Raw genomic sequence first — 25,474 nt, 5'->3', positions numbered from 1 at the left:
GGGCCACTCTCTCACATCTGCTCACCTTCCCAGTATTGTAACAAAACTAATAAATAGTGTCTTTTTTTAAAGATTTTTTTAAAAATTTATTCATGAGAGACACAGAGAGAGAGAGGGGCAGAGACACGAGCAGAGGGAGAAGCAGGTTCCATGCTGGGAGCCTGACTTGGGACTCGATCCTGGATCTCTAGGATCAGGCCCTGGGCCAAATGCAGTGCTACACTGCCGAGCAACCCGGGCTGCCCAATAGTGTCTTTTTATGTGCTAATAATTCCATAATTTACAATCTACTTATCAGAGCATGTAGCCAACATTAACTAATACAATATCCAGTGATGTCCTCCAAGTGACCTTGTCATTTCCTTGTGTGTGTGTTTTTTTAAAGATATTATTTATTTATTCATGAAAGACACACAGGGAGAGAATAGCAGAGAAAAAGGCAGACTCAGGACCCCGGAATCACAACCTGAGCCAAAGGCAGACGCTCAACCACTGAGCCACCCAAGTGCCCCTCCTTGTGTTTTTTCCTCATCTTCTCTGCACCAAAGGAGATAATTTGCCCAAAATGTTTATCCTCAAATGCTTCAGATGAGACACAAGAAGCCATGCAATATGTATGCTGTAGATATTATAGACTAATGACCTCAGACTCCATATTTAATATATTAATGAATTTCAATTTGTTGAATATATCTTATTTATTATTTTGGCTTTTCAAACATCCATTTCATCTTAATTATATCATTCATTCTTAATTTCCTGCCCTCTTCACATTTAATAAGCATCCCTTCAATATCATCAGGAAAGTTCATTACTAAAAATTATGAACTGGTTACATTAGTGAAAAGTTAAGCAGTTTGTTAATAATATAATTCAGAATATGGCAGTATATTTACTTTCAAGTATTTTACCTGGAGAAAACGCTATTGTTTTTATCAATTAGCTTTTATTATCACAAGCCATGCCAAAACTTAGCAACATAAAACAAAACACTTATTATTTCCCATTGTTCTCTATCTTGGCCAGAGGGCTTTTTGTTTGGACCAGCTTGGCTGCAGCTGGAGAATCCATCATGGCCTCATTTCCAGATCTGGGACTTAACTTGAAATGGTGGGAAAATCTGGAAAGCTGGAATCTCTCCCTCCACCAGGAGGCTAACTTGGGCTTGTTTTCAGGATTAAAAGAAACGGAAAGATCCTTAGAATCAGTGTGGGAGGCCCTACCCATAGACCTATCCACAGAGCGAAATCATGGTGGACACTTTGCAAACAATAACCACAGCACCTTTGTTTGTTTGTTTGTTTGTTTGTTTGTTTTTAAAGATTTTATTTATTTATTCATGAGAGACACAGAGAGAGAGAGAGCCAGAGAGAGGGAGAAGCAGGCTCCATGCAGGAAGCCCGACGTGGGACTCCATTCCAGGACTCCAGGATCAGGCCCTAGGCTGAAGGTGGCGCTAAACTGCTGAGCCACCCAGGCCACCCTTTATTTGCTTATTTAAATGTATTTGCATTCTATATCTACACCCCAAATGGAAGTGTAGCATGTAAAAGAAGTACAGATGCAATATAAGACTTGAGTAATGAAGTTACGAGGTTTAAAGGACTATTCACACCCAAATGCCTGGGCTCATGGAAGCTACTACAACTGAATATGAAACTTAGCTTTGAGTTTGTTATTAGGCAGGAGAGGAGGGGGTAGAGCTCCTGATGAATTCCAACTTCACAGATTCAAGCCTATTATATGACAGCACGCAGCATCTGCAGTAGCACGTCATATCTTGTCTTCCCCTCCCATTTTCTTGACTTTCTCTCCCATTTGCTTTCCCCATCCTCTCCCCTCGTGCTCATACTCTCTGGTGAAGTAGGAAATTGGCAAGAAAAGGCACTGAGAGAAACAGAGAAGGGGACTGAGAAGAAGATAAAGCAACATGGAAGGGTAACAGGGAAAGAATCAGTAATAGGGTAGGCATGGAGTCCTTGAGAAAATTCATATAGAAAATTAATGTTCAGATGAATCCAAGCTTGCTGCAAGGCCTTTATCTATTCATGCTGTTCTCTCCTCCTGGGAAGCAGTTCTTGCGTGCAGACCTTAGCCTGGTTCTGGTTTTCATGTTACCAAGACCTCTGCTCTGACCTCACCTTGTCCTAGAGGCCTTCGGTGGCCTCTCTTCCCCCAGGCTCGTCTCATTCTCTAGTGCCTTATGCGGAGGCTCTTTTCTTTCTGGCCATACTCAACCTCTGAATTCATTAACTTGTTCACTTATTTATTTTGTGACTCATGCACTAGAACCTGTATAATGGTTAAGGTCTTGGGCTGGGGCACCTAGGTTTCAAATCTCAGATCCATGTCCTTCTGCTATTTAACTTTTTCTCAGTTTCTTCATCTACAAAGCAATAATGCTATTACTGAGTTGTGAGTTTGAAATGTGTCATTGCATAGCGTGCACTTGGCACATGGTCAAAACTCAGTAACTTGTAGCAATTGTTGACTCATTACTGTGCCTTTAATTATTTTTTAAGATTTTATTTATTTATTTATTTATTTATTTATTTATTTATTTATTTGAGAGAGAGAGAGAGAGTGTGTGTGTGTGTGTGTAAGAGAGAAAGAGAGAGAGAGAGAGAGAGCACCAGCAGAGGAGAGGGGCAGAGGCAGAGGGAGAAGCAGGCTCCCCACTGAGCAGAGAGCCTGATGCAGGGCTTATCTCAGGACCCTGAGATCATGACCTGAGCCAAAGGCAGATGGTTAACCAATTAAGCTACTCAGGCACCCCCATTGTTGTGCCTTTAGCCCTGGAAGAGTATACCTGCCATACAGCAAGATGCTCAGTAAATATTTTTAAGATGAATAAATATTAGCTAAATATTGAATAAATATAATAATCACAATTAACTCTTACTGAGTGCTACTCTTTACTAGACATCATACCGTACAACAAATCTATGAAAAAACAATTCCTCTCCTTCCTCTTTTACAGCTGAGGAATCCGAGCCTTGGGTTAACTATCCAAGGTCATAAAGCCGGTGTATATAGCAAAGCCAGGGCACAACAAACCCAGGTTTTGTGTGATGCAAAACACATATTCCTTACCATTTTTCTATGTTGCATCCTAATTTACTGCATTTTAGACTATGTTATAGCTGTTTGATCTTAATTCTTGAAAGAATATAATTCAAAAATACCTTCTTGATATATCCTAATATTTGTTAATCACAAACATTTTTTTGGTCTGACATTTTAACTCGAACTTAGGTAAAAGCAAGACAGAAATAATTGACTTAGAATAGAAGCATAAGCTAATTTTGGTCCAGAATAGCTCTTTATTCTTAGAACTTCCTGACCAGTGTTGCCCATTGGCGTACCTCATGTCTCCATTTCACAGTCTATAGTAGCTAGGCTAATATGGTGCTAGTTATGGTTACTCACATCTCACAGCAGTGAAATTACTAGCTTTTTTTGTGGAGGCAAAAAGGGATCTGTTCAATTTTTTCTTTCTCTTGGATAAAGACCAAAATATTCAAATTTCTGCCTTGTTGTAGTCTTTGTTGTAATTCTCTGCCTGGTTCCTGTTAAGTTACAACAGTAAAAACAAAACTGAGATACTTGAACAAAGATAAGCATAGGGGGAAAATTCTATGAAGTATACCTGGTATGCAGTAGCTAAGTCAATTTTATTTGAAATTCACTTCCAGGTTGTGTTTGTTTGGGTTTTTTGTTTTGTTTTGATTTGGTTTGGTTTGGTTTGGGTTTTGGTAGGCGCTTTTGTTTTGTTTTGTTTTGTTTTGTTTTTGCCATCAGTGAACAGCTGCTAAACTCAGGGGTAGTTAACAAGTTCTCGTGGCACAGTTAGTGAAATGGTTAATTAGTAGAGTTGTGACTGGCAGGAAAAGGAGATTTGAGGTGTTCTTTTCCCATTGCCAGGACATGAAGATAGTCTAAGCAAGTTATACACTCAGTAAAGCCCAAAAGCAATGCTTAAGCACTACTGAACACAACCCACACCCAGACCTTCACAGAAAGAGGTATGTAATGATGACCAGGGTGACCTTTGCCATAAAGTGATATCTTTAAAATCATAGCATTCTGGAATATGCTGTCAGAATTTGAAATTGCTATCATATTCAAAGACATTAACATTTTCTTTTTTTTTTAAGATTTTATTTATTCATGACAGACACAGAGAGAGAGAGAGAGAAGGAGAGAGGGAGAGGCAGAGACACAGGCAGAGGGAGAAGCAGGCTCCATGCAGGGAACCCGACATTGGACTTGATCTCAGGTCTCCAGGATCACACCCTAGGCTGAAGACAGCGCTAAACCGCTGGGCCACCAGGGCTGCCCAACATTAACATTTTCTTAAAAAATAACCAGAAATCCTCTACTACCAACAAAATGTTTTTTGTTACTTTAGTCTTAGGTAGACCACTCATAACCCAGAATTGAGACTGACCCAGTCCTGATTGTCAGAGGACTCACAATTAATTAAAATGCAGAATTTTAGCAGCACTTTTCAAGTATTCATTCCTAGCATATACTACTGTACTGCCTTATCGTTGTTCTCTATCGGAATATGTTGACTCTTGGGTGGTAGATAATATTTTTGCTATTGATACAGTGTCCAGAAATTAATTTTCAAACATAAAGCATGATCTGCCATAGTTGTCTCAATAGTTGATATGATAATGATGACGACGACGATGATGATGATGATGATGATGATGATGATTTTATCATTTGCCCACTATAGGGAAAATGATTCTTATGCTTGGTTTTGGCCAAGTGATAAATGATTTCACTGTATGTAGATATTAAAAGGAGCAGAAGGCTTACAGGAGAACTTGAAGATCCTCCCTGTATGTAGAGGTACAGCCACTAATCAGGCTACTACCACAAGTTATACATGGACACACACTCATGCATGCATTCATACACATATACACTCACACACACTTATGAACACAGGCATACACACACACACACACATACACCTATGGGCAACACACACCATATATATCTTTTAATGAGTACCTTTTTAGAATCAAATAATATGGTAAAATAAATATTAGTAAATAATATATTTAAATATTGATAAAATGAATATTGTGTCTCTCATTTAGTTATTGGAAGTGGTTTACTCAGTAAGACTAATCACTTAGTAAGACTAAGTAAGATTCAGTTAAGAATAAACATTAGGAAAAAGAAAAGAATAAACACTAGAAAAATGACTATGCTGCCCCTAAATTTTTTTTTGTTCACAGGATATTTATTAATGAAGTGATTACTTTAGCTGGCCAGGACAAAATGCCAAGTGACTAAGTGACAATGAAATTTTTCCATGAACTCTAATTACTAAAACCAAGTAGGATGAATTTTTTTCTTATATAAAATCCAATGTATCATTTTTAAAGTCAAATTAAAAGAGGTATCTATATGATTATTAAGAATTCATTATTATTCCCCATTTTTGTATTTTGTATGCTCTATTTCCTTTAGGAAAATGTGAAGACTAGAATTCTAAAAAAAAAAAAAAATAAGTAGTTATATTATAGCACTTCATCATAGGGAAGCATGATCTACTATTAACTTGTCTTCACAGTCATTCAAAAGCTATTTGGAGCAGTCTTTGATGAAGAGGGTTGATTAGTCGCCTATTCCCCTCCTTCACCCTGAGTGTGCATTTGAGTAAAAATGTAGCTACTTTTCCTCAGAGGGCTACAAATGAAATGACCTCTAGTAGATCATGGAACTAAAAGGTCAAGAGAAGAAAAATGGTCTGTTGGAAATGTCCTGGTTTCACAATTTTAGAAGACACACTTCCATTTTTAAAGCTTGACATTTAGTTCCCATTTACATACTAAGAACATTGTTTCTCCTCCAGGAAAAACCCCATATATCTCTTTTTTTCCTTTTCTTTCTTTCTTTTTTTTTATCTCTTATATTTCAAAATCATTGGTCGGGGGTGTGTGAGATGGAAGGTGAAGGGAAGAGGGAAATAGTAATTTTAAATATCGCAATGATAAATTGAATGAGCACCCCAGATTAACAATAACATACTACCAGTTAAAGGCATATTGGAGAACCCTGAGAAATCACTCACGAGGCCACTGAGTCTGAGGTAGATGTTGGTTTGGTTGAGACAGCACTGATGTGTGTAGTTAAATATTGAAAGCCCACAGGTACTCTTTCAAAGCAGAGTGGCACATAACAACACAATAGAACTCATATAGGCTTGTCTTTCTTTTTTAATGGCCTTCACTTGTTTTGTCAATGTAAATAATAAAGCAATTAAGGTTTATTAATATTGCATCAGTCTTGACTGTTCTCTACCAGGCTTGCATCCTTGTTTTGAAAAGTAAACAGGATTTATAGTCTTTAAAAATTAACGCACTTGGCTGCTGGTTTGATAAATTATACTATAAATTATACTCAGTGTGTTTGCCATTCTAAAACATTCAGAGGGAATATAGTTGGGGGAAAGTGAGTGATCCTAGGGGTCAAGGGCCTCTGTTCTGTCTCCTTACTGACATTGCCCATGACCTGGAAGAGTCATTTTTTTTGGTCTTTGAAAATGTCAATGTCCTTGCTTGGGTAAAAGTATGAAGTTAATGGGAATTTCAATTTCCTTTCATTCAGTTTTCAGAGGGCAGGGGAGCAGGAAGGAGGCTGAGGGAATAAAGCAGGTGTCTGCCCAAGGCTGGAAGTCCTCACTCAGTATTATCCCATTGCCATCTTCTTTCACTACTCACCCCACCTTCCTCCTGGCTCCCTGCTGGGTGGCCAGGACTCTGAGTACCTTCTCACTCTTCACTTGTAGGCACCCATCCTCATTTACAGATGTTTCCTCCCCACCACAACAGGGTGGCACTGTTTCTTGGCCTTTGTAAGGTGGTTTGGTGTTAAAAACATGGGCTTTTGGAGTTAGACAGACCTGGGTCTCCTCTGCTTTACCTCCCACCATCTTGGTTTGGGTCAAGTTCCCCAAGACCCAGAGGTCGGAGCTCCCTTCATGATACCAGGTTAATAATGACTACCATGCAGGGTTGCTGTCAATATTAGAAAAGGCTATGCAGTATAGCCTCTGGCACAACTCAGCTATAATTCCCTCCTCCCCTTTCCCCTGTGTGCCTTTACTCCATGTTAGACTTTGGCGTCCTGTACTTTACATCCTCGATGTCACATACTTCATATACACAGCCTCATTGAAGTCACTTGATATGACTGTAACCTCATGCTAGAGTATATGACTACTCATAGTCCATGTTTTCAAGGATAATTTTCGAAAAGGTAAAATCATGACTTTTCTGTAAAATCAACACACAGTGAATATTTTATGTAAGTCATTAATATAAATCATTAATTAAGGGGAACTGCTAAAAGGTAAATAAAAACTAGTTCAAATTCAGATTTGGTGTATAGAGACTTACATTCTCAACCAGACAAAACTGATTTGTGTTGCCCTAAGTAAGACTAATACATGTGTCTATAGGCACCTTATAAATTTTCTATAGACTCACTTCTATCTCTACCAAATTGTAAAACAGTCTCAGCAGAGACCATCCAAAGCACACACTCCTATGGAATCTGATAACCTTTGAACTTCCACGGAATGTCCAACATGCCATTGAAAAGACACTTGAGGTTCCCACAGGCCCATTTTGAAGTCTTTCACAATTTCCTTGGTCTTCAGCATTCCCATTTGATGAACAAGTAAACTAAAGATTGAACTGTTGGATAATGTGCCCGAGGTCTTTGCATAGTATGTCTGGGTGAGGCTTCAAGTTGGCCTGGCTCCTCACCAGTGGTGACTTTGTCCACGGGCCACACGAAGCCTGCTTTGTTCTCCATATTGGCCTCTCATCTAACTCTGGCAGGGGATGTGGACAAAAAAATAGAAGGAATTCTCAAAGAGGGTCTGGCAGAGGGGCCAAGCTCTGTGCTCAGCTTCCCAAGGAGCCATGTGTCTCATGTCCATGGGTCCCTGGAGTAGGGGACTCAGGGCCCTCTCCTACCTCACCCTTCAGTCTCTCTAGCATGAAGTTACAGAGCAAGCAAGCATAGGGACCCCCATTCCTGCATGCAGGGGCTCATGACAAAATGTCCCCAAGATTTGCCTGAAGGCAGGTAACCCATTTCATGGGGCCTCTGGAGAATGATAAGGGTCCAAAATGATAATGGTCCTAAGCCATTATATTTTTGGAGTATTAGAATCTGTCCTCAAAAAAAAAAAAAAAAAAAAAAAAAGAATCTGTCCTTCCCTTTCTCCCCCTATACTTTCTGTGGGTAATAGAGCCTCCTCCTCCCAGGCTCCCAGCATTAGACTGAGCCTGCAAGCATCACAGCTCACACTATCCTGGGAGTGAAATCTGGGGAAGCTGTGATGAGGGCAAACATAGGGTGAGGCCCAGAAGGGGAGGGAACAAATATATCTCAATCTGGTGTGTTCCCAAGTGGGTTACCCAGTCTCATGGATATTGTCAGGGATGCCAAGACTACTGCCTTTCCAAACAATCCATTATGGGGGATGGGGACAGGAAAGGGGAGAATTTATCTGTTGGTTTCCATCGGCTATTGGCCTCAGTTATTTGTACCCAGTCCATTAGAAGTCACCAAAAAGCTGGATCATAAAACCACAGCAGTGATAACTGCTGCTCTGGCCACAGAGGGGTGGGGCCAGGGGCACACCCTGCCAAGAGCAACCCCTGGGTGAGGACCTCAGTGAGAAGGGAGAGCTGCGGTGTAGAAGGTTGGAACATGGGAAAGGTCCTGACAGGATGTGCTTACCACCCCAGGAAGGGTGGGGACTGGAGACATAGCAGGCTAGTAGGAGGTGAGTATGGTGGTCTTCCACTGGCCATGGGCCTCAGCAGCCCCACAATAATCCGAGAGATACATCTGGAGTTCACAGAATTCCCACTGGAATGGGGTTTGTACCAAACCATCTCTCTAGCATCTGGAAGGGTAGCTCTAACATGGAGCAGAAAACTGGATCTGAGGGAGTCCAGGGAGGCCCACACCCCATGGCTGGCATTCTAGGCACCAAAAGTTCCTAGTGGTGTCTTTGCTGGCACTCCTGCCACAAGCTAGTTCTGGACAGAGAACCTGTGTCCATTCCATTCACCTCAGAATATCAAGGCATTTGCATTTGATGTTTGTAAATTCTCCGACTTTGTGATGGGTGGAATTTCAGGCAGGGTAAGAGAGATACCAGTTGGCAATTAGGCCTTCCAACTTACTTACCTTGACCTCAAGGGCTTCATTATAAAGGCTTATCTGTGATGGGGAAAGTCAAATGACAGAGAGGCCCTTGGCAGCCTTCCCCCCAAGGAAGCTGTGGGCTGATTGTGCCTCCTTCTTCTCAGTCATTTTCCCCTCTGACTGGAAACAGTTGCTTCTTCCAGCCATCCCTGCTCTAAGAGGTCCTGTCATCAGTGACTCGGGACCCTTTAGGTGAGAGTTGGCTTGGTGCTCAGCAATGTGTCCTCCCTGCCTCTTCTGGTTAGAGACCGGGAATTGTTTCCTTCCTCATTTTCCTTTTCCCAGTAGGTCCTGGAAATCCACACTAGTTCTTACAGCATACGACTCAGCACCTGCCCTGTACTTTCTTCTTCTGGGAATCTGGGTGGGAATGGGAGTCAACGTGAGCCTCTTAACAGGAGGTCAGCCATCCAACATTTGTCAAGTACTGATTTTATAGCAAACATTGGGGCAGGGGCTGAGGAATCTGACAGCAAAACAAAGTCCATGTCCTTTCAGGGCTGGAGAAGAAATTCTTCATGCAAATGAAAAGGTGCACCAATCTCAATGGAATATATCTACATACAGTGTACCTGAGCACTCAAAGGAGAGAGTGGCCAATCCTACCCTAGGCAGTGGGGTGGGGGTGGGGGTGGAGCTTCTGAACTGAACATGGAAACATGAGTAGGTGTTTTGCAAGAAGAGGGAAAAGAAGGGGCACCCAGGTGGCTCAGTGGTTAAGCATCTGCCTTTGGCTCAGGTCATGGTCCTGGAGTCGTGGGAACAAGTTCTGCATCAGGCTCCTCACAGAGCCTGCTTCTCCCTCTGCCTATGTCTTTGCCTTTCTCTCTGTGTTTCTGATGAATAAATAAAATCTTTAAAAAAAAAAAAAAGAAGAAGAGGAAAAGGAAGAGCAGTAGGCTGGGGAGGATCTTCCTGACAGAAGGCACAGCATGTGATAACAATGGCAGGTCTGGATGCCCCGCTAGGGTGATTGCAACTCCTTCATGGGTAACTTTTTCCCTCTCAGCCTTCTGCCAAAGAGAGAGATGTCTTGCTCTGAGATGTGTGGTCACCCTCACATCAGATCTAAAATTTTCTATTAATTTCTATTGCCTCTCAAAAACTGCATATTTTATATGTTTATATTTTACTGTCATATTCTTCAAACTAATTTGAAGTTCTTCCTTTCTAGGGCACAGCACTGACTCCTGGCTGTCTCCAGTTTCTGGAGCATAATGTGGCCTCAATGGGGACTCTGAAGTGCTTCCTGGTCGCAGCGCATTTTCAAGACCTTCAATGTGGAGACCCTTCACCAGCTGAAGCATGGCTGCCAGGGTCTGCCCTACCCCTCAAAAAAGACTCTCAGTTCTTAGGAGTTTCAACATGTCTTAGAGCTTGACTAAACACTAATCTCGATTTCTGAATTTTAGAAGCTCCACTGAGGCTGTCTGCAACATGTGCTCTGGTACAATGCAACTCCCCTCAAAACTGGACAGAAAGTCTGTTATGCAAGCTCCCTGAGCCTTTGAGGTAACAATGTAAGGATTTCCACAGCTCCTCCAGTCTAAGTCCACTTCACAACACGTTGACAGTCATGAGGATGCCTGGCTGGTGACCAGGACAACGATCATCCAGGATGTGATCCAAGCCTCCCACACAAGCTCCTCATAGCATGACCAGATGTTGGTTTTCCCATATGTTGCCACTGTTCTCACCCTATACTACCCTTATAGTGTGCAGCATTACAGACAAATGTATATTTTATAAGGGAAATTAACTCTATATATGCCGAGCCCTCTCCAACCCCCACATTGATAGAGCTCCTCCAAGTCCCTCTCTTATAAGGCACACTCTGTTACACATACCTGTACCTTACAAACTCCTGGCTCCTACCTTCACGCCTACACACCTCCATCCTCTAAGCACTGAGGAAACAAAGACCTCTCCATTTACCAGCACCCAGAATTATAAAGAATGATAGCAAGACACTTGTTCTGGCCACACAGGCTTCTCCCATTGCCCAGGTCTCACAGACCAGGCCAACTATACTCAGGCAGCCCAGTGTCTGCACTCACTCAAAGCCCTGCTCCATGGAACTCCCTTGACCACTGAGGGCTTGCTTGATTTCTCCTCTTTTGATCCCATCTTCTATTCTACTTGTGCCTGAAGTGTGTTTCTGATTCTTATTGGGATCTGTGCTCTTCTCAGGCTGTACATTCACCTTGAGCCAAGTCACCTACATCTTTGGTGGCAACCAGTCTTATGGATTAGGACTCCTTATGACTTTTCACCCTCCACAGTACATAGGCAAGTGCTGAGCATACAGTGTTCATTCAATAGATATTTACTGAATGGTTTGATGTTCTGTAGAAATTAAGTATTCCCCAAATAAAATCCTACGATGTACTGGGAGACTGTTCTCCGTGGGTCTCTTATGCTTTGCAAGTTTTATGAGGAGAGGCACTGCCAGCTTTTGTTCTAGATTCCCTTTTCAAGGATATCTGTATAATGAATGGCCTTGGAAAAGATAGATAGCGACCCCCCCAGAGTGAAGGGCAGGTTTGTTTGCTGCCCAGTGTGATAAAGATTATGTCTCCCTCCAGGGTAAAAGCTGGGTAAGCTCACTTGCAGCCCATTATGAAAGACTGGGGGATTTTAACCTCCAGGTTTCTCAGCTGTGATGCACACCTGCTGAGTCCTCAGACCTGTCCTTGTGGAACATGAGAGACAAGTGGAAACCACAGGAACATGAAGCTCAGGCTGCTTGCTGTGTCTGGGGTAATAAGCTCCTTTGTCTCTCACCCAGGCATCTCGTGTCATCTGGAAGTACCCATGACACTGGGGCAGGCTCACAGCTCACTTGCTAGCATGCAAGTAGGATAAAACTTCAGACTCTTTGCCGTGCTCAACATAATTTTGAAATGAATGTTAAAAAGCACATTCATTTAGTTGCAGGGTTCTGTATTGTTTGGACTCCATTCACTGTAGGGAGAACTAAGTCAATGGGACATCCAGGTGTAAATTCTCCAGGCACTGCACCTTGGAGTTCCAGTTTCTCACACTGCTTTCAGTATCATGGGGACGTGATTCTGACCTGCAGAACAGAACCCAGGGAAGAGATCAAATCACTTTGCTTTGAAATGTGCTCTCATGCACAGGAATGGGCTGGAGAACATATTGAGACTACTTTGATCTAGCTATACAGTCTGGGGAATTTATGTGGCTGTAGATTTGCCAGAGGGCAGAGTACAGGGTGGATGAGCTATTTTGTAAAGAAAGGGGCTGTGCTGTGCTTGAAGCACAATAGGATATGTGGCCAGGATATGGCCACACCAATCCGGTAGCATGGTGAACATGGAAGGGACTGGAGAAGTTAATGCAGGAGCAGTATAGACGATCCCATCAAATATTTGAAGATCGGTCAAAAGTGAAAAGTACCAGATTTGGCTCCGGAGTGTGGAACTTGGTCCAAAGAATGTAAGCACAAGAGAAATCCCTTTCAATTCAGTCAAAGGGATAGTCTCAAGCTGAAATGGGTTACCTCAAAGGACGGTGATTTCCTTACCATGGGAAGGGGCAGAATGACTTAATGAGCCAGGTGGTTGACTGGATAAATTCTAAGATTTCCTAGGAGTTTAAGAGAGCTTAATGTAAAATGATTGTTTTCGTTGACTTAATTTAATACCTATGATATTTCTGTCCATATAATTGATATGTTTTAGCCACTGCTTTGATAAACAGAAGAGGCTCTTACTCTTTGAGTTTGTGTAATCCATTGACAGATGGTTTTGTTGACGATAACTATTATTTGTCTCTGACACTATTTCTACAAGTTATAACAATGCCACCACGGTTTTTTGCTACAGCAACAAAACAGAAGACTCTTAATGCTCCATTCATTCCCCAATGACACAAGAATAATCCTTAATCATAAACAATATTATTGATCATTTTCTAAATGCCAGGCACTGTGCTAAGTACTCTCCAGGCTGTGTCCCATTTAATGAGCCCCATCATGTGGTTGACTCAAAGTCACACAACTAAAGTACCAGAGGGGAATTTGGGTCCTGGGCCTTTTGAGTTCCAAGCCAGCGCTCATACCAACTACACATTTTTTTAAAAATATTTATTTATTTATTTATTCGGGGCAGAGACACAGGCAGAGGGAGAAGCAGGCTCCCTGCAGGAAGCCCGACGTGGGACTTGACCCCGCGTCTCCAGGATCACACCCCGGGCTGCAGGCGGTGCTAAACCACTGCGCCACTGGGGCTGCCCCCAACTACACATTTAAAAAGCAAAATCAGATGTGGAGAACAACCTTGCAAGTTGTTGAAAAGGCATGGTATGTGACAGTTCAAGAGGAAAAGATTCACATGCTTTTCCCTGAATATCAAAATAACTCAAGTGCTACTCGTTCATTTCTGTAAATTGTGATGTTAATGCTGAATTTTTGCAGGTTATTTTAAAAGATGAAGTATTTCACAACATGGACACTATGGGAACATTTTTTTTTTTAAAGAAAATTTTGTTTTCTGCTGACGCTCTTTTGAACTTGGCTGCTCAGTGGGGAACAAGTAAGCTTGGAAAAACTGAAGATTTCTAAATACAGTTAGAAACTTGTGTACTTTATGCCTGGGGAGAATCTTTTTCATAGTACTTAAAGGTTTCTAGTCATATAACAGAATTATGCTATAGTCATGTAATATTTTAGGACTCTTCAAAAGCTGGACGTGTTGCAGTTCTTTTTCCAGACCAGGGACTCCAGGGTCAACGCTGATGGATTTTGGGGACAATATCATTATCCCTTCAGGCTCAGGAATGTGATTGTTAAGTCTCACATGATTGCTCTTGTGACAAGTAGCTGAAAAAGGTCTATTAAGAGTGGATCTTTAAAAAAATAGCAATGCTACTTTTCCAATGTGAAAAAAGCCATTAAATAAAGTTGGCTTTAAAAGGGGCATAGCCTTCCATGAACTTAACAATATTTTCAAAACCATTGACAACTATTAGGCCCAGATGGTTTATACTTGGAGTTGGCAAACTGAAGCCAGATAGTAAATAACTCTGGCTTTGTCTTCAGGCATACAGCCTTTGTTGCAACCATTTAACCCTGTCATTGTGGTGTGAAAGCAGTTATTAGACAATACATAAACAAAGGAGTATGATTGTGTTCTGAAAAAACTTTATTTATGGACAATGAAATTGAATTTCATATGTTTTCCAGTGTCACCAAATATCATTCTTTCCTTTGATTTTTTTTTCAACTCTTTAAATGTGAAACTGATCCTTAGCACCCAGGCCATACAGAAACAGGCAGAGGGCTGGGTGTGACCTGTGGGCTGTGGTTTGCTGATCCTGGCTTCACCTGGCTTCAGTCTGGCTATAGCATGTAGAATGAGAATGGCTCTTCAGAGCCAACAAGTGTGGTTGGTCTTGGCACATTTCCACCTCTTCTTTCTGTATCTCATCTCCATTCGTGTACCTCCCAAAGATTGCTTGCTTCCAGTCAGTAGAATTTAATACATGCAGCATGCTTCAACTGCTTTAATGATTATAACTACCAATAAATCCTTGTTGGTACTGTTACAAGTGCCATTACCTTTTCTTTAACTCTATTAGTTGTCTTCATAGGAAGTGATTCAGGTATTGCTACTGAGTTTTCCTCAAGCCAGACTTAGTGCAACCTGCAAGGTTTTGATACCAAAAATAAAATGTTCTATTTTTCTACCTGGTCACACCTGCTGTTCACATTGTCACAAAGCCTAGCCAGATAAATGCTCCATTGCCTCTTCTTGGAAGACCAAATTGCCTAACCTCCCTTGCAGTTAAGTAGAGACTATGTGACTGGTTTTGGCCAATGGAATATAGACAAATGTGATGTATGCCATATGCATGCCTGACTCCTAAGGCATCCAGAGCTATCTTTCATATCCTTTCCTTCCCTCTTCCAGCCATCCAGCTGAAAGCAAAGATGGCAGAGATACTGGCACATCAAAATACAAAGAGTCACAAGATAGAGAGGAAGCCATCCAGAATTGCTACCTGACCCACGCTGGATATTGATTGGGTAAGAAACAAACTTTTACTGTTTTGAGCTATTGGTTGTTTGTTAGAGCACCTATCATTAATTATCTAATAGATAATTATCTAATAGATAATCTAATTATCTTGACCAGTATAATTTTGCAATATTATCCAAAGAGTTTATTCAACTTCTCTTCATCTTTCAAGGAGTTTATTGAGAATCTTTTGTACTGAAATAATTACACATTTGTGGCTTATAATTATGTCAGTAAGGAAACTGTTAGAAAAGTTCACGAAACCCAGCAATCATGCTCCTAGGAATTTATCTCAGAAAAAAAACATTTATATTCAGACGAACACCTGTATAGGGTTGTCATAAGTAGCTTTATTTGTAATAGCTCCAAATTAGAAACAACTGAAATGGTCCTCAAAACATGAATGGTTAAAAAAAAATGGTACTTTCATATTGTGGAATGCTACACAGGTATAAAAAGAACAAACTATTGAATTAAATACCTAAATGTGAGATCTGAAATCACAGAACACCTAAAAGGAAACATAGTTATCTCTTAGAAATTGGCCTTAGCAACATATTTATGGATATGTCTCTTCAGGCAAGAAAAATAAAAGCACAAATAAACTATTGGGACTACACCAAAATAAAAAGTTCTGGGACAGAGAAGAAAACCATCAAGAAAAAAAAAAAAAAAAGAAAAAAGAAAATGAAGAGGCAACCTACTGAATGGGGGAGGATATTTGCAAATGATATATCCAATAAGGGGTTAATATCCCAAATATATAAAGAACAGCTTATACAATGTAATACCCCCCCCCAAGAAAAATACCTCCAAATAATCTAACTTAAAAAAGAACAGAGGATCTGAATAGACATTTTTCCAAAGACATCCAGATGGCCAACAGACATGAGAAGTTGTTTGACATCACTCATCATCAAGGAAATGCAAATCAAAACCACAATGATAGCTCACCTCACACCTGCCACAATGGCTAGAATTAAAAAGACAAGAAATAACAGGTGCTGGTGAGGATGTGGAGAAAAGGAAACCTTCATGCACTGTTGGTGGGAATGTAAGTTGGTGCAATTACTGTGGAAAATAGTATAGAGATTCCTCAAAAAATTAAAAATTAAAAAATTAAAAATAGAAATATCATAAAATCCAATAATTCCACTACTATGTATTTATCCAAAGAAAATAAAAACACTAATTTCAAAAAGATATATGCACTGCTTATGTTCATTGAAGCACTATTTATAATAGCCAAGATATGGAAGCAACCCAAGTGTCCATCGATAGATGACTGGATAAAGAAGATGTGAAATGTATATATGGCTATTACTTGGCCATAAATGAGAGTGAGATCTTGCCATTTGCAAAAACACGGATGGACCTAGAGGATATTATACTAAGTGAAATAAGCCAGAGAAAGACAAATACTATATGAAATCTAAGAAAAAAAAAAGAGAACATGAGCAAACAAATGGAACAGAAACAGACTCAAATACAGAAGCAAACAAGTGGTTGCCAGAGGGGAGCAGTGAGGGAATGGGTGATATATGTAAAGGGGATTAAGAGGTACAAACTTCCAGTTGCAAATAATTAAGTCATGGAGATGAGGAGTACAACATAGGAAATACAGTCAATAATACTGTGATAACATTGTATGATGATAGGTGATAAATATACTTACCTTACCATGATGAGCATTGCATGATGTTTTTAATAAAACCCACACTTTCTGATACATGCCATGACTTGGCTAGATCTCAAAGGCATTATCAAGAGTGAAAAAACAGTCCATTTCAGAAGGTCACATACTATGTTATTCTATTTATAAAAACATTTCTGTAATGACAAAATTACAGAGATGGAAAACAGATCAGTAGTGGTTGATGGAGGATAAAGATGGTGAGGGCTGGAGTGACAGGGTGTGTGACTTCCTGAGTAGCAAGTGGGAGCCTTTTGGAGTGATAGGATACTTCTGTAGCTTGATCATGGTGGTGATTAGATGAATCCATACATGTGATAAAATCCATAGATCTATACACATACATTATACTGATGTTAATTCCCTATAAAATTATGTAAGATGAAGCCACTGAAAGAAACCAGGTGACCTTGCCATACTCTTATTGTAACTTTCTGTAATAATCTATAATTATTACAAAACTGCCACTGATGAAGTCCTCACTCTATGTTGGGGTCCCTGTGTTATCTCAGTCCTCACCACATTATGAGGTGGGTATTTTTTATCCTTGTTTTCCAGATGTAGAGACTAAGGAATTAAAAGTGAAGTAACACAGTGAAGCCCACACAACTAGACAATAATGGAACCAGGAGGTGACTTAGTTTACCTGCATCCACAAACCTGTTCCTCACACCTACCTGTATGCTAGCTACTATGTATTTTCTCAAGAACAATGCCCTATCACTTTAGTGCCACTTGGTAAATGTCCATTATTTTGATAAGAAAGCAAAAGCAAGATACCTGAATTTGAAATATTTTTATGGCAGGTAGCAGAGCTAGATGATGCTTAAATCTATAAAGATGGGTGGCTAAATAGTGTCAGATCCAGGATGTCTCCATAGTTATATGTTCCAAAATGAAAACGGGAGCACAATTGCTTATCCAGATCCAACAATGTTTGTTAAATAATTATGGCCCAACTTTCCTTATTGGAAAACTCTGAATTTCCTTATGTAAACTCTGAATTTCCTATCCTGGCATGGAAATTATTTTATTTTTGCTTTACTTTTCTGGTTATATTTTATATCCAGGAAAGCATATACATCCATTTTCCCCATAACTTTAAACAGAAAGATTCTGGGACTTCAAAACAATTCCCCCTGGTTGGTTTTTGTTTTGTTTTGTTTTGTTTTTCTTTTTAAATTCAGTGGAGTGCACTTGAAAATATAAAATAGGCTATGGGAATCGCATGTTTGTGGATATCTGAGGCATGTCCTCGTCTGGCCCACTGTATTATCTAGACTGGACTTGGGGTTTGTGACTGCACGTGAACATGGCATTAGCCACTCATGCTGGGCTCGAGCACTGCCATTTAGAGACCCCTGTAGGTTGTGGAGACAGTGAAATGGACTTGTGGCCAAGAGCCCCACAGGGTGAGTGATGCCAATTTTTACTGCATGGAGTGGCTATGCTGCCTGTGACAACAATGAATAGTTACTTATAAGGCACAGAGTGAAAATCTGTGGTAACCAAGAAGTGTTGGGGTTTAATTTTAGGAGAGAGTCAATGAGAGAAATATCTCAACAATAAAATCCAAACTCCTAACCTGGGGCCTGTCAGACCCTCAAAATCTTCCCAGTGTTTCTCCAAACTCATCACCTGCCAGCCTTGCCTTGCTTCCTTGGCTTTCAGCACGCTGACCCCACAATTTTTCAAGCACATCATACTCAGTACCGCCACAGGATCTTTGCACTTTCTGTTCTCTCTGGAGCACTCTTCCATGGGATCATCACATAGCAATTTCCCTGGCTTTAATGAGGTCCCTCCTCAAATTTCTTCTTCCTAGAGAAGCTGTTCCTCAAATACAATACATATATTTAAAGTGGCCTCCTTTCTATTATCTCTATCCCCTGGTTCTTAGTTTATTATTTTATTTGTAATTTTTTTAGCACTTACCACTACTTGAAATTATGCTCTGCAGTATTTGTAACTTGTTTATTATCTTTCTCAATATAATTTCCTCTTAGGCAGAGAATTGTTTTCATTCCCTGCTGTATCCTCAGTACCTAGAAAATTGTCTGGCACATTATAAGTTCTATGTTTTACTTGAATGAAAAAAATAAGTAAGTGTTGTGCCCACCAGAACTTGTCTCTGGATCCCAGCCAAGGGATTACATTTATCTTTACCTACCAGCCCCAGGCTCATTGTCCAGATTTGATTATTGTCTTTACAAGAAGCCTGTGTAAACCTCAGAACTAGACATGGTTTGTTTTCAAGGTCTCCTTTTTTGTTAGTGTCCTGTATATTTTCTGACCCATCCCTATGAGTTTTTGGCTTCTTGTTTCCTTCTGGTCTTTTCTGCCTATTCTGTTTCTCCAGGTTCTAGGCCCCTTGCTGCTAATTCTGACCCTGCAAGCCTGGCTGATGATTGGTGCCTGGACCCCAAGCTGGCAGTGAACTTAAGGGCCAGAAGAGGCCCCTTCTTTACACTGTATATCTGCTGACCCTCCAGTGGGTTCTCTCCACCTGCTCTTGCTTATTAGTCATCCCAAACCCTTAGTTTTCATTAAAATATTTAGTCCAGCTTTTCCTTCACATATACCTCCCCCAACACCCAAGAATACTGTACCCTCCCATCCTGACACAGCTAACTTTCTGGAGAAAAATGCTCAGGGAAGTCTTATTGAAATTTAATTTGGGCTCTAAGCCTGAAAACTTAGTGTCAGAGCAGTAGAAATTCTGCACACCAAAATATGCCTTTATCACCTATTGTATTTTTTAAAAAATTTAAAAAACATTTTATTTATTCATTCATGAAAGACGCAGACAGAGAGGCAGAGACATAGGCAGAGGGAGAAGCAGATTTTCCACAGGGAGCCCAATGCAGGACTCGATCCCAGGACCCCAGGATCACACTCTGAGTCAAAGACAGACGCTCAACCACTGAGTCACCCAGGGGCCTCATCACCTATCATATTCTATCAAATTTCCTTTTGCTGCTTGGAAGTGAATCTGTTGCTCTAGGCCTAAAGATAGACTTAGCGGATGTAGGTTGTCAGATTTCATTGTTAAAAGTACCTGGGTGGGAGTGGGGGTGGGGAAACACCCGGAGGGATTCTTAGATGACAATATCCAGATCTGAACACCAGCCCCACTCTTTGGAGCTTATTTTGCTCACCAGCCTTTTATTTACATTTTAAAGTTATGTAATATGGAGTCCCGCATTGGGTTCCCTGTAGGAAGCCTACTTCTCCCTCTGTCTCCCTCTCTCTCTCTGTCTTTCATGAATAAATAAATAAAATCTTTAAAAAAAATAAAGAAAACCTTCCAATATTCTGAGGCTTCCTTCTCAAGACTCATCTGTGAATATAAGTACCATGACACACTGAAAAACTGTGGTATTATCTGTACCTCAGACAACCCGAGAGAATTATAATGGTGGGAAATAGAAATAAAATTAGAATGCTGGGATCCCTGGGTGGCGCAGCGGTTTGGCGCCTGCCTTTGGCCCAGGGCGCGATCCTGAAGACCCGGGATCGAATCCCACGTCAGGCTCCCGGTGCATGGAGCCTGCTTCTCCCTCTGCCTGTGTCTCTGCCTCTCTCTCTCTCTGTGTGTGTGTGTGTGTGTGACTATCATAAATTAAAAAAAAAAAAAAAAAAAAGAATGCTTAGAGGTTTCAGTCATTAAGCATCTGTTCAGGTCCTAATCCCTGGGTCCTGGGATCAAACCCTGTGTGGGGCTCCCTGCTCAGTGGAAATCTTTTTAAAAATTATGAAATAGGGATGCCTGGGTAGCTCAGTGGTTGAGCGTCTGCCTCTGGCTCAGGGCGTGATCCTAGGTTCTGGGGATAGAGTCCTGCCTGGGGCTCCCTGCATGGAGCCTGCTTCTCCCTCTGACTATATCTCTGCCTCTCTCTGTGTCTCTTATGAATAAATAAAATCTTTTAAAAACTATGAAATAAAATAAAAATACAACAATGGCAATATGAACTACCCTCTCTTTTTTTTTTTTTTAAAGATTTTATTTATTTATTTGAGAGAGAGAGGGTGTGAGAGAGAGACCTTGAGTGGGGTGAGGGTCAGAAGAAGAGGGAGGAGCAGACTCCCTGCTGAGCAAGGAGCCTGATGCAGGACTTGATCCCAGGACCCTGTGATCACAACCTGAGCCAAAGGCAGACACTTAACCAACTGAGTCATCCAGGCTTCCATAAACTACCCTATTTTCATGATATAAGAAAAGAGTGCAAAGTGTGCCAGACACATATTTCTATACCTCTTCATAGCTCCTTCCAGGACTTGCCCGGCCTCATTGACCAACTCCTTTTGATAAAACACTTCAGATCTTGATAATAAAGATAAAACACAATGTGATCATTTTTCCTGTTGGAACTTTCTGCCTGTGGTCCGCTTGGAAACTATAAAAGTTGAAGCTGTCACAATGAAATAAAGAAAAAGAAAAATGACTATGTGAAATTATTGTGGAAGAGGCAGTTTGGGAAGTGCCTGAATGTCAGCTTATTTGACAGGAGCTTGGCTTATAAATTTTAAAGTGGTGACAGCTTAACATGCTTCCATCGTTAATCAAGCAATTAAAAGTTATGTAATATTGTCTGCTTAGGAAACTTAAATCATAAATTGCTGTGAATTTTTAGAATTTTGAGTCTCAGTCCTTATTTCTATGTTTAGACAGGATTAGATTGATGATATCTCAGCAAATAAGTATCTGCCTGTTTAAAAAAAAAATTCTCTACTATTCTTGTCACTTTTCTTTACATCTACTAGAGGGTTTTATCTGAGATTCCAGCTCTTGGTATCAATGGAAAAGTCATGGGAAAATCACAAATCTCTTTGTAATTTATATTTTTAAAAATGATTTTCATTTCATGTTGCAATACATTCATTTATGTATTTAGCTATCTAGTTAGTTATCTTAATCTGGTGAATATGGAGGAATGAGTAGTTGAAAGATATAAGAAGTAGAAGTCTGTATGTCATAAGTTAGGTATTTAAGAGGCATAATAGATGAATCAAAATACAAGATACAAGTTTTTACTGAGCAGTATTGAATGGCCAAAGGAACAGAATGTGAAGAAAGAAAAAAAGTGCAACTTCTCCTTTCAATAAAATGAGGTAGTTGTGTTTTTCCCTGTTTTCCCTCTAAAAACTACTAACTCCCCTGGACATTAGATATAAAATAAGCATGCTCAAGATTCTAAAATGTGGTGAGCAGACAGTGGATCAGGTAGGGTCCTCAGGATTGAGGAACCACATGGGGGTGAGTCCCTGTGTTTGCTTTGTGCATTATATATCCCTGATTGAGAAAGAAGATGGAACCTGATATTGCCAACAGGCAAACAGAAAAAGCCCCAAGAAAATTCCTCTCTTTCTAGCCAAAGAGGATGGAAGGAGTAGGGGAGCAAGACAGAAAGGTTTGAGAAGATAACAAGACCTCTAAGCCAACTCCCCTAACTCCCAACAAAGACTGAGGGTGGAGTGTAAACCTCCACCATGTGAAAGGCACATACCCCCTCCTCCATGAGCGTGATGTCAGAGAAGGAGCCAGATGACAAAAAGCTCTCCCACTGTGGTCTCAGTAAGTGCTCCTCTCCAGGGAGCCTAATCTTCCACCCCATCGTGGTAATGAGGCCAAGAAGACCATCCTTTACCCCTGTACCTGACACACAGTGTCAGTGGGCCTGTCCTCCTCCTTTCAGCAAGGGAAATTAGTAGGATGCCATGTGGGGAGCCTGAACTCCTCAGTGCAGAATGAACTTCGATCTTCTCCCACCACCGTAATGGAGGCCCAGGGGGGAATCTGGAATTTTACCTGTACTGGGCTTTAATGAGGTAGAGTGATGTCATAGGAGTCCTGATAGAACACAAAATCTAAATGAGATCCATAGCCTTATACCATAATATCCAAAATGACCATATTTCAATTAAAAAAAAAATCACTTGGTACATCAGAAACAAGAATGATGTCAAACTGAATGAGACAAGACAATCAACAAATGCCAACACAGAGATGACACAGAATGGCTAAACAAAGTTCTCCAAACAAAAAGGAAATTATAAAAAAAAGGACTCTTGAAATATAGGAAGGAAGAGAACACAAAGATATAAAAATATGAATAAATACAAGTAGCCTCTGCTCCTTGTGAGTTTTCTTAATTATGTTTGTTAGCTGAAGCAAAACTACAACCCAAATATGGTTCCCAATGTTTGTAGATGGGGGAAGGTAAAGGGCCATAAAAGGAGGTAAGTTTTCTATTCTTTACACAAATGGGTAAAACACCTATAACACTAGACTTTAATAAGTTATATGTATTTAACACATACCTAGAGTAACTCTAAAAAATCTATACAAAGAGCTACACTTAAAAACACTGTAGATAAATCTAAATGGAATTCTAAAAATCCAATCTAAAAAGTCCAATAATCCCAAAGAAGTTAGGTAAAAGAAAACTGGCAAACAAAAATCAAAGAGAACAAGCAAAACAAAAAATAAAATGGAAGACTAAGCTATAACATATCAATAATTCGTAACAGTAAATAATCTGAATGTACCAATTAAAAAAAAGATTGGCACAATAAATAAAAATAAAACCCAGTTACATGCTGTCTACAAGAACCACACTTCAAATATAATGACATAGGTATGCTTAGATTAAAAGGATGAAAAAAGGGCAGCCTGGGTGGCTCAGTGGTTTAGCACTACCTTCGGTCCAGGGCGTGATCCTGGAGACCCGGGATCAAGCCCCACATTGGGTTCCCAGCATGGAGTCTGCTTCTCCCTCTGCCTGTGTCTCTGCCTCTCTCTCTTCCTCTCATGAATAAATAAATAAAATTAAATAAAAAACTTTCTAAAAAGAATTCTTCATTACTATATAGTTTCACTGGAGAGTTCTTCCAAATGTTTAAGGAGTTTATACAAATCTTACATAATCTTTTGCAGAAAACAGAAGAGGAAAAAACATTTACCCTCATTCTCTGATTAAAAAAACAACAGAGGGACACAGTATAAAACCAGAAATAAAAACCAAAAGCTATGAACCTGTATCATTCACGGATACAGTTACCAAAATTGTTAATAAATTATTAGCAAACAAAATTAAGCAGTATATAAAAGGAATTATACATCTTGACTTAGTGGAGTTTATTACATGGATGCAAGATTAGTTCAATTTTGAAAAATCAGTGTTACTCACCTTATTATCAGGCTAAGGAAGAAAGATCACATAACTTTATCAATTGAAGCAGAGAAAACATTTGACAAAATTCAACAATTATTGATTACAACTCTCAGAAAAATAAGAATAGAGGGGAACATCCTCAACTTGATAAAGAACATTTATTTTTAAAAAAATTTAAAGGTAACATCATACTTAATGGTGAAAGATTAAATGCTTTCCATCTGTGACAGGAAACAAGACAAGCAAGGATGTTTGCTCTCACCATTGTTATTCAACATTGTAATGGAAGTTTGAACAAGCATCATAAGATAAGAAAAAAAGTAACAAAAGTCCTATAGATCAGAAAGGAAGAAATAAAGCTGTAGCTATTCGTAGATGAGATGATAGTCTATGTAGAACAAACACCTCAAGGAATCTATAACAAGATTGGAAATAATAAGTTAATTCAGCAGAGTCACAGGCCAACATACAAATATTCACTACGAAAAAAAAAAAAAACAAATATTCACTACGTTTCTGTATACTAGTATACTATATATAGTTTATTTCTATATACTACCAATAAACGCATGGAAACTGAAATGAATTATGTGATACCATTTATAATTGCTCAAAAGAAATGAAAAGTTTGCATGTTTGTATGTTAACAAAACATATATAGGACTTATATCCTGAAAGCTACAAAATGCTAGTGAGAGAAATCAAAGATCTAAGTAAATGGAAATATATACTGTGTTCATGGATTAGAAGACTCAACAGAGCAAACTATGTTAATTAAACCCAAACTGGTGTATATATATATATACTGCATTTCCTATAAAAATATCAGCAAGGATTTTTTTTTTTTTTGGTAGAAATCCCTTCTTTTGTTGAGATAGATAAGATTACTCCAAAATACATATAGAAAAGCAAAGGAACCAGAATAGTTAAAAGAACTTCGAAAAAAAAAAAAAAAGGAAATGGGAAGAATTATACTATCTGATTTCAAGACTTGCAGTAATCAGGACTGTATGGTATTGGTGGAGACAGATCCATGCAACAGAACAGAGAACCCAGAAGTAGCCACCCACAAATACCACCATCAACTGGTGCTGTTCTTGTTTTTTACAATGGTGCAAAAGCAGTTCAATGGAAGAATAGTCTTCTCAACAAATTGAGTCAGAGAGGCACCTGAGTGATTCAGTTAAGTGTCTGCCTTAGGCTGGGTTCATGATCCCAGGGTTCTGGGATTGAGCCTCGTGTCGGGTTCCTTGCTCAACAAAGAGCCTGCTTTCTCCCTCTCCTGCTCACTTGTGCTCTCTCTCTCTCCT

At 39.9% G+C, this 25,474-nt stretch overlaps 2 long non-coding RNA genes across 10 annotated transcripts in view; one reads left to right on the top strand and one right to left on the bottom strand.

The window, feature by feature from the left end:
• Positions 1 to 25,474, top strand: part of LOC144300623 (uncharacterized) — a 151,951-nt gene that overhangs the window by 33,723 nt on the left and 92,754 nt on the right. For all 8 annotated transcript variants that reach the window (XR_013367403.1, XR_013367399.1, XR_013367400.1 and 5 more), the window contains exons 2-3: positions 10,430 to 12,015; positions 15,189 to 15,304. This is a non-coding gene — a long non-coding RNA (uncharacterized LOC144300623). The remainder of the gene's footprint in view (positions 1 to 10,429; positions 12,016 to 15,188; positions 15,305 to 25,474) is intronic.
• LOC144300624 (uncharacterized) lies at positions 14,354 to 22,792 on the bottom strand. 2 transcript variants are annotated; one of them, XR_013367404.1, is made up of 5 exons: positions 22,497 to 22,792; positions 21,245 to 21,401; positions 18,628 to 18,819; positions 16,972 to 17,126; positions 14,354 to 14,921 (listed from the first exon to the last, which is right to left on the bottom strand). It is a non-coding gene; the product is annotated as an uncharacterized LOC144300624 (long non-coding RNA). The 2 variants fall into 2 exon arrangements; XR_013367405.1 differs by lacking the exons at positions 14,354 to 14,921; positions 16,972 to 17,126 and adding an exon at positions 17,136 to 17,321.

Source organism: Canis aureus, chromosome 28 (assembly GCF_053574225.1).
Source record: "Canis aureus isolate CA01 chromosome 28, VMU_Caureus_v.1.0, whole genome shotgun sequence".
Taxonomy (NCBI): domain Eukaryota; kingdom Metazoa; phylum Chordata; class Mammalia; order Carnivora; family Canidae; genus Canis; species Canis aureus.
The sequence above is the reverse complement of the archived record's forward strand: the minus strand, read 5'-3'. Positions and strand labels throughout refer to the sequence as shown.